Source organism: Geospiza fortis, unplaced genomic scaffold, assembly GCF_000277835.1.
Source record: "Geospiza fortis unplaced genomic scaffold, GeoFor_1.0 scaffold98, whole genome shotgun sequence".
In the NCBI taxonomy this organism is placed as follows: domain Eukaryota; kingdom Metazoa; phylum Chordata; class Aves; order Passeriformes; family Thraupidae; genus Geospiza; species Geospiza fortis.
The window spans coordinates 10,997,034-10,997,556 of NW_005054306.1; the positions used below are offsets into that span (position 1 = coordinate 10,997,034).

Consider the following 523-nt stretch of genomic DNA (forward strand, 5'->3'; position numbering starts at 1 on the left):
CCCCGCCTGAATGGGACCCGCCGCTGTTTCAGGAGAGGAGGCGTTTTCTGCGCACCTACCGCGGAGGGGCTGCTCATGCCTGTCCGCTCTCCCTGACAGCTGCAGACACCGAGGAAATGTCATAGAACACAGCCCCCTGCATTTCATCAGCAAGAAGTAACGGAGTTACTTCCTCAGGGAGGGGAGGTGCTGTTATTTTAATTTTCTCCTGCTCAGCCTTCGCTCCCTTGCCCCGCTTGGCACAGCTGGCACTTGAAAGCCTCCTTTGTATGGTTTGCCTCCTGCAAACAAGTTTTGATTCACCTAAAGTGCCCCTAAAGCGGAGCTGCGGACGAGAGAGACGGGGGCTCCAGCCCTCCGATCCCCACGGCCTCACAGCGAGGGAGCACTAAGGGCTAAGTAAAACATGTCAGGGCATCCGGTTTATTATCCTTGGCAAGGGAGTGCTCCGCAGCCTCCATCACCTCCCACCCACTCCTTTAACCCCTGGCGACCGCGAGCCCGCAAGCTGCGGCTGGCCCTC

The 523-nt window shown here is 58.5% G+C and overlaps 1 protein-coding gene across 1 annotated transcript in view; it reads left to right on the forward strand.

Annotated features, from left to right (window-relative positions):
* RSPO3 (R-spondin 3) overlaps nt 1–523 on the forward strand; it is a 58,235-nt gene that overhangs the window by 1,315 nt on the left and 56,397 nt on the right. The gene's annotated exons all lie outside the window — the stretch shown is intronic.